General features: G+C 39.0%; 1 long non-coding RNA gene across 1 annotated transcript; it reads right to left on the bottom strand.

Moving 5' to 3' along the window:
* Positions 1 to 383: 383 nt before the first annotated feature.
* Positions 384 to 1,934, bottom strand: LOC145495301 (uncharacterized). Its single transcript, XR_014050395.1, has 2 exons — positions 1,281 to 1,934; positions 384 to 996 (listed from the first exon to the last, which is right to left on the bottom strand). It is a non-coding gene; the product is annotated as an uncharacterized LOC145495301 (long non-coding RNA).
* Between the last annotated feature and the right edge of the window lie 5,922 nt (positions 1,935 to 7,856).

Genomic DNA, 7,856 nt, shown 5'->3' with positions numbered 1-7,856 from the left:
ACAGTTGGCGATGTACATCGGACGTTATGTAAACAAAAGCAAACTTCTGCTTTAAGGACCGTTCATTTTTATAAGGTAGGGGGGGCTGGTGGGATTTGGGGGGGGGCCATGCGAAAAAAAATGGCTTTCGAGGGGGGGCCATCCCAAAAAAATAAGGGAAAAAGGGGGGGTCACGTGAAATATTTTAGTATGACTTTAAAATGGGATAATGTTTGAATATCAAAAAATTGCTACAGAATAAACATAGAAGGCAGGATACAAATTTATTACAAACTTTCCTTCTGCTTTAAAAAAACGTTTGGCGACAAAAAGCATTTGTAGCTACTGAAAAGAAGTATTTAACACTGTTATTTTCGAATGCAACTTTCACTCGCACTCATCTTCATCTTCGCTGTCGTCGAGTTCTTCGTCGCCGCTTGTGCTGCTATGGGAGTCTCTTTCACCAATGCTACAAGAAGCAGCAATGCTTTCCGTCAGAGTGTGCTCTTCAGGGTACATGAAGGTGTAAACATAATCTCTGACTTCCTGCTCAAGGTTGGTGGTGATTCTGCTTCTTGCAGCATTGGTGAAATAATTCCCTTCCATTGGACTGAAAGAGTGTGGAATCGTGTTCCTTTACATCTTTCAATATGACATTCAACTTTTCCACCATTGCTCTGTGCTCTTTGATGGAGAAGTTCAGTTTTCTTCCATCACTGGGCTTCAACCGGTACCCTGGCATGGAAAACTCACTCGCCCTTTCTGAACAGCCATCCGCACTTAGAAAGATTGCTTCTTTTGCTTGTAAGATGTCAAACTGCCTGGATCGTTCAGCTGTAAACCTTTCTTAAACGACTCGTCGCTTTCGCCATTATTGCGCATTTTGGAATGAGCCTCTTTCATGATGCTCATGTAGTAATGCGCTCTTTTCCCGATTGGATTAACAATATAGCCAAGGCTTGTTTTCTGGAGACCCTGAGGTATGGTTGTATCATCAGCAGAGGAGGAACTAGTGACCTACCAGAAAAGGAAAGACGATTTTTTTATTTATTATATTGAACTGATATTATTGAATGATCATGGTTCGTGTAACCATTTAATGTTGTATTCGTGTAGTGAAATGTAGACCTAAGTCAAACGATATATTAAAAGACACATACTATTTTTAAAATGTTCAAACAGTTTTAGGTGCTATCTTTACAATAGGAAAATACAGAAGTTTCTCATTATAAAAGTGAAGCATACATGCGTTTTTAATGTCCAGATAAAAATAGGAACACTGACAAGAAATTAACACTTACCGGCTCATCTTCTTGTACTTCAACAGCTTTCTGTTTTACCTGCACAGGGCAACATTTATACATGCCTATCACTAGAGTAGAGGAAAAAACCTTCCAAATAAAGACATCTGTAAATTAAATGTAAGAATGTGTTTCACACAACACATCAACAGATTTCCAGTTTTTTCACAACACTTCTTACTTGGTTCAGTATCACAATGCAGGAGCAAGGAAAGACTCTGTTCCAGGCCACTGTTACTTCCGTAAGATTGAGAAGTTTATGAATGAGCACTATGAGGAGGGGGAGAACTACAGGGAGTTTCTAAAGTTGTCCTGTCAAGAAAAGGTAGGAGAAATTTGTTCTTTATGTTGTGAATGGACTGGACCACCCATAGAAAGATACCCTAAACCAGTTCCTGACCATTCCTGCCTACCGGAATACCACTACCTCTCCTACCAGAAGACCCCAAAAGAAGGGCGTGATCCAGATGACTGGCAGCCAAGGGTCCAAGCGAAGAAAGAGCACGGAAGTGGCAGTCTGGTTTTATCTGACCCAGACAGCGTTGCTCTATTTGCAGATAAGTTTATTGTCAAATCAAAGTTTGTGGTGGATTATCTTCAGCATCTTGAAGTGCTGGAATTTAAAAGGACAAAGAGAGCAGAAGAAAAGGCAAAGTTAAGTAGGGACGCAAAAGATAAATCATATGAGGATTATCCCTGGATTGAGTTGTTCGAAGATCTAACCAAGCTTAAAAAGCTACGTGTTCCAGAACTAAACAAGTACTTGAACCACCACGGGCTGAAGCAGCATTTGAAAAGCAGCAAGAGTGAGAAAGTAAAGGCAATTGTAAGACATTCATGCTTGCAGCAGAAGAGTCCTCTCAGAGCTGGCCAACCAACACTGAGAAATGCAAGGACATTGACACAAAATGACAACAGGGCAAGTGCTGACAGCAGTGAAACGGATGAAACTGACAATGATGAGTATGACAGTGATGCCATTGACTCTGGGGGAGAAGATGACTCAAGTGATGTCATTCTTGCATTCATCAATTCAGATGAGAAAGATGCCAATGAGAGGCCAAATGCCACACGCTCAGGGCAAGCCATAACTAGGAGATCCGAAATTGACTTCTCGATCTTTCTTTTGATTTGTTTTTTAAACAACAGCTCTCTGTAGTAGAGGGATTGTAAATATTGTCGTCATAGTGAGCACAATAACGTGAAGTAGGGGGATAATGGAGAAATATTAAAAAAGTTGAAATCTAAATATTGTTTGTTCAATTTTTTTTTGTGGGGGGGGGGTCATCCCAAAAAATGACCGCTGTAAGGGGGGGCCATGTGAAAAAATTGGTAAGCTGAGGGGGGGTCATGCGATTTTTAAATGGTGCTTCCCAAATCCCACCAGCCCCCCCTCCCTCATAAAAAATGAACGGTCCCTTATGTGCGACGAATGGCGAGAGAAACACGTCAAATCGGTTTTGCACCTGCCTTTTACAGCAAATGAGGTTAGAACATTTCGAAATTATCAGCTCTGTGTCTATTTCAATTTAACATAGGTCAAATCATGTGACGCATGCTAAAATATACGTCTAACCCGTAAATTGAAATTTGACGACGGATGGTCAAATATTTGCAATTTTGACGTACTTTGAAAAGCTCTCGCGTCGCTCACAATCATTTGCCCAAAGAAATTTTTACAGGAATCTGTAGACCATCCTTCTGCGATTCAACCACCAGAAGCTTGATCCATTTGAAGGTTTCGCACATAGTGAAAATTAATTATATTCACGAAGTACTTTTAAGTGAATGAAATACATGTCTTCGAAATTTAATTATTTTGCACCCAAAAAGACAACGCAGCATTCCCTAAAATCAACCCAGTACACATTTAAACATTGCACAAAAATATTTGAGTGTTTTAAAGACGGAAGAATGATGTGGTTTTGCATGCAAGGCTCTCAAACTTGTGTAATAAAATGGTGCGTTAAATGACGATTTTAACGGAATTTGGTAATTTGCATATTTCTTTGAAATAAAAGGATATTTTGCCAAAAAAACTATCCAGTAGTTTTTGTCATGCCCTAGCCTATCTAACATGAAAATATGAGCGAAATCGAATTTTTGACCCTTGCCGAGTTATTTTCCATTTTTATGGACAGGGACTCTTAAGACCCAGTTCTCCATTTCGTGTTGGCAAAATATCAATTTATGCCATGTCCAATGCGGATTATCACAAAATTGATTTAAAAGCTCAATAAATATCATTTTAAAGCCAAAAAGCCAATTATTTAAATAAAACATGAGTAAATTATCTCTAAGAAAAACGGATTAATTTAACAGGCACTTAAAATAATTAGTTAATGTATGTGTTTCTTAATAATGTAATGCAGTGTATCTGTCACAATGTTGCAGCTATGATATTACTACACACAGAATGGGTTGCAGACCTGAACCTCCAAGTCAGTTTATTCAATGAAATTGGTGCAGAATTTATAATCCCATCAAGTTTTCTGTAAATACAGAGAAACCAAACAAAGCATTAACGTCAACCGATAAGGTGTCTTCGTTCAAATAATGATCACCTGCGACTGCACATACCGGTGTTTAGGACAAAGACCTACGGGGGACGCGCTTTTTCATCTTGTGCGCCAGCACTGTGGAATAGCCTCCCACTTGATGTGAGAAGTGCCCCATCAGTGGATACGTTTAAAACTAAGCTTAAAACGTTTTTGTTTAATAATTATCTTTAGTATTTCTATAAAGAATTTTAGTATCTTATAATGAATTTTAGTATTTAATGAATTTTAGTATTTTATCATCCATTGTAAGTTAATATATTTTCCTTATATTGGTTTCGTTATCGTTTTTCTCATTTTTATTCTGTGAGAGCATTGAGATTTTTTAATGTAATGCGCTAGAAATAAATTATTATTATTATTATTATTATTATTAATCTTAAGTAATGAATTATTGGACTCTTTTACATGTATGTGCAGTGTATGTTCCATTAATATTGGGGATCTGTTAGAAGCTGCATCCATGATAAATTTATTTGTTACCGGGTGCATTTGTTTATAGAACTTTTCACAAATTTTAATTTGTGAAAAGTTCTATAAACAAATGCACCCGGTAACAAATAAATTTATCATGGATGCAGCTTCTAAAGAGATATTAAAATATCTTAAGAGATATTAAAATATCTCTGTCGTAACAGTGATCTCTGTGTTCCACAACAATTAGTACACAACAAAAATACACTCAGTAAGATATTGTTTACAATAAAAATCAATGCCTATAAGCAATCATAAGGACCTTAAATACCTAAAATGCCTAAAAGCTCTTTTTAGCGTAAGGAGATGCCGATGGTAAGAAGGAAAGTTCTTGCCTTCCATTCGTGGCTCAATCTGGCTATGTAAGATATATTTTTAGGCCGTTTATTCTTGTTTGTATCTGTTATTCCGCTGAGTAAACTGTGAAGCCTTGAACGAGTTCACGAACCCACGGGAGGGTGGGCTGAACAAAATGGCAGAGGGGAAAGAACACAAATTTCGAGGCTTCTTGTAGGCTTCCCTGTACGCTTCTTTCGTATACTTTATGGCCACAGCAAAAGAAATGGCAATGTGTAATTATATAAATTGCATCCGAGCCTGAATCCAGGTCTGCCCATTTGCGCAATGTTACGTTCGAAATTTCGCCGTCACGAGTAAACTATTAGACAACCCGTCAGTAACTGAAATATTTATTTCTTATTTCTATTATATTTTGGGGGGGGTGGTCCGTAGAGGGGGTCCGTAGGGGGAGTCCGTGGACCGGTTCATAGGTATGGTCGTCCATTTGTCTCAATATTCGCTAAATGTAATTCGCTGTCGCTAAACTTAATTCGCTGTCGCTAAACTTCAATTCGCTATCGCTAAAAATTAATTTGCATTCGCTAAATTTCACTCGCTGTCGCTTAACTTAATTCGCTGTCGCTAAATTTTATTCGCTGTCCCTAAACTTAATTCGCATTCGCTAAATTTCATTCGCTGTCGCTTAACTCAATTCGCTGTCGCTAAATTTTATTCCCTGTCGCTAAACTTAATTCGCTGTCGCTACACTTATCTCGCTGTCGCTAAAATTTTATTCGCCGTCGCTTAAGTTAACTCGCATTCGCTAAATTGTACTCTCTCTCGCTTGGAAACTGATTGGTATTCGCTAAATTTCACTCGCGGTTGCTAAAAACTAATTCGCATTCGAGTGATAAAAGTGTTGACAAGCCCGCACGACTCCTGCCGTTCGCAGATGAATAAGTTATGAAGCCTTCATAGCTGAGCTTTAACTAGGATGTCTTTTAGGGATTTTCCCTTGCGATACGAGATGATAGGGGGCTCCTTAAAGATTTCTCTCAGTTGCGGTTGATTATCTATAAGGTGCCCGATTTCTCCAAAAGTACGTCTTTTAGGTTAATCAACGCCGGGTGGTATTGCGTTACAAAGCGCAGTATTTTCTTTTGTGCGGTTTTGTTTTTCTGTGCTAGCGACATTTTTCTATCAGAGAATTTAATCTCTGAAAGGTGTTTTGCTACAATTCTAACTGGGTAACCTCTATTCTGCAGGCGTGTTTTAAAATTACTCATGTTTTCCTCAAAAGTAAGTTGAGAGGAATTTGTTCTGAGAAGCCTTAACGCTTCTCCTTTGATAAAGCCTTTCCTGACGCCTGGTGGGTGACACGAATAGAAATTCGTGTATTGAAAGGTCTCTGTAGGTTTGAAATGCGTTCGCACGTCAAGAATAGATTCCTTATTGAATCTGTCACCTTTGTACACTTTCGTATCCAAGAATGTAGTTTCTGTTTCTGAGATTTCAGCCGTGAATTTGATCGTTGGGTGAAAGCTGTTTGCCTTTAGAAGGAAGTCTTCTATTTTGTCCCTACCTGTGTTCTACATAGATATGACATCGATGAATCTTTTCCAAAAAATGGGTTTTGCGTTAGTTTGCCTGAATGTTTCTTTTTCTATTTTGGCCATAAATATGCTAGCAAAAGCTACGGCCATTTTCGTTCCCATAGCTGTTCCATGAGTTTGGAGGTAATCTTCTCCACTAAATTGGAACGAGTTTTCTTGTAGAATCAGACTTAGCATTTCTCTTACAAATTCTTCGTATGCTTCGCATACAGTGGTAATACCCTCCTGGGCACTACGGAAAAACCGCTGCTCATGCGCAGTAGATTCGGTTCGTCTTCCCGCCTTTCCATTTTCAAAATGGCGGACGACGAATCAAAAACGAACACGTCATTGTCATGGCTTTTGACAACATCTTGCTCGCTCAAGGCAGTTGCAAACAACTTGGCTACTTTGGGCAATGATCCGTGCTGATGTTTTGACTGTGATCGAGAGAATCGAAACGGTGTTGTCAGTTTTCTCTGGCGATAAAGACAGCTCTTCCGAAAGGAAACTTTCAGCTTTTCCAAATTCACCCGAGGTACCGTGTTTCCTTTTCTTAAGGTCGCGTCAAGTTCTTTAAGGTTTTGAACCGCAATATCTTGTAGCTTGTTTAATTTTACGGAACATATAAAATTACTTTTTTTTCGTGCTGATGAAAATTTTTAAATGCTATTTGTTCATGGACTTTTGTATCGTTGCCTGAAGAAAGAAAAGTGGAGGACGAATTCGTAAGTAGCACACACTAATGCCTAAATTTGTTTTGTGTTTCGCTTGTGTGCTATTCATTCGTGCCTTGTTTTGCCGCTTCAGTGGATGCCATGTACTGATTTGAGCTGAAAACTTGTGGTAAGCTTATAGAGGTTTAATACGGCATTGTAGAAAGTTGTATTGTATATGTAATACAGCTTGAAGGATAAAATAACTTGCTCTTTGTTTATGTCAGCCTGTGTTTGATATTATGGCTTATGCTACTTCTTACTACGATTCTTGTTCCTGGGCTACGCAGCTTTCCCCGCAGCCAGCTGCGGGCTTCGTTATTGCAAACATTTCTCCATTGTGTTAACGAAAAAAGCAATCCGCCAAAAGGGGTTCTTGTTCCACTTTATACTGGCGGAACATTCGTTTATGTGAAGGCTTGTAGTTACATCGAAATTCAGTCAGTGTAAAGCGCAGACTGTGCACTGCAAACTGCAGAGTAAGGAGGAAATACATACTGCAGACATTATTATAACTGAATCGTGTTTTATCGAGAGCTAACCTTAAACAGGCTAACTGGAGAAAATATTCAGGCTAACCCTGGGGCGGATACAGAGCAGGGGTTTTGAGATACGAACTGCCAAAAGGTGGTCCCTTGTGGGGGGGACCGGTGGCTTTCACGCCGGAAATTTTTGAAATTGTGGTCCTTGAATTGGAAATGGGATTTCTGTCATTCTGGAGCCAAGTTAGCATGTTATGTTTCATTTCTTTTTTTTAATCTAGGGGGTTCAACCGAACCAGCCAAAGCCCCCTAGATCCTTCCCAGCTGACCCAAGTGATATTTAGTCTAACCCTAGAACTAGTTAGACTAAACTCTCACTTCTTTTAGCTTGAATAAGGTTGGTCTGTTTACTATTAACAGACAGTAACACTTAAAAAGTCTACAGTCTGCATTTTAACACCTGACCTGCAGTCCA

The sequence above is a fragment of the Orbicella franksi genome, chromosome 8, assembly GCF_964199315.1.
Source record: "Orbicella franksi chromosome 8, jaOrbFran1.1, whole genome shotgun sequence".
NCBI classification, from domain to species: domain Eukaryota; kingdom Metazoa; phylum Cnidaria; class Anthozoa; order Scleractinia; family Merulinidae; genus Orbicella; species Orbicella franksi.
The sequence above is the reverse complement of the archived record's forward strand: the minus strand, read 5'-3'. Positions and strand labels throughout refer to the sequence as shown.